This window comes from Belonocnema kinseyi, chromosome 5 (assembly GCF_010883055.1).
Source record: "Belonocnema kinseyi isolate 2016_QV_RU_SX_M_011 chromosome 5, B_treatae_v1, whole genome shotgun sequence".
Taxonomy (NCBI): Eukaryota; Metazoa; Arthropoda; class Insecta; order Hymenoptera; family Cynipidae; genus Belonocnema; species Belonocnema kinseyi.
This window is the reverse complement of record NC_046661.1, coordinates 131,456,628-131,457,825: the sequence shown is the minus strand read 5'-3', so window position 1 is coordinate 131,457,825 and position 1,198 is coordinate 131,456,628.

Here is a 1,198-nt window from a genome sequence, read left to right as displayed (position 1 = left end):
CCCCCCCCCCCACAAATTATTTTTTTTGTAAGAAAATAACGCCTGATTTTTGGAAAAATTAACAAATATATATTAAAGGTCTACTCAAGGTCATTTTTGTTCAAAAAGCTTGTTCCTGAATAAATTAACTCTTATTGTTTCCGATTTCGTTCTGTCACTCAGGGAAAACACTTGTTCTGTGAAAAATATTTATTTACAAAGGATATTTGTCAAACAAAAGAATGGATTTCTTCGCCTGAGATGCAAACGTAAATTGTACTATAGTAAAAACAACTGGAATAATTTAGACGAAAGCCAAATTTGGTAAAGAAAACAAACCTTTGTCGACCTATAAATACTAATTTTATTCCCCGAAAGATTTTAAAAAAATCTCTTCGAAACATTTTTATTGCAAATATTTAATTGAAGAAAAATATTTGTTATAAAAATAAAAATAGTACAATTTTAGATGTACAATTATGGATGAGAATGTGATAAAATAATCATGAGGCCTTGAAAAAGTAGCATTTTTCGCCTCTCGACTCCATATCAAGCTTTTTTTGCTTCAAATGTCCATTTTCGTTTGGTTTTTTGGATTTTGAAAATCCTTTAACTTTGGTAAGTTTGATTTTATCAAAAAAAGTTGTCAGGATAAATTTTTCATATTTTTTTGTACCATAAATAGCTGTTGATAAAATTTTCAAATTTTGAAAAAAAATGGTCTCAAAAATTTTGAAAAAGCTTCAACGTTTTGGATTTTTATCAAAAAAGGCTGTTTAACGAACTCGATCTTTCTTTTTGGTGCCTCGAACACTATGTAAAAGCCCAATCCAATCGGACCAGTCTCTCGAAAATTATCCGGTATACAGACAACAACAACGACGACGCCGGACAGACAAACAGACCCCGACGTAAAAACTTGTTTTTCTGACTCACGGGGCCTCAAAATGTCGACATTTGATAAAATCCGAAAAAGTTATTTTTCATAAAAAAATACTACCTTCTCATTTTTGATGAGAATGTAGAAATTATAAACAAGATTTGTAGAAAATCTTTCAAAGAATAAAATTATTGTCCCGTAAGTTACAACCGAAAAATTACAATTTCAAAACAATGAAAGTTGTTTTAAATATTAAGCTAGACTCGCGACCGGGACAAATCAGAAAATGAAAGTAAATTTGAAAATTGAACTGCAGTTCGAGTATTAAAAACTAAACAG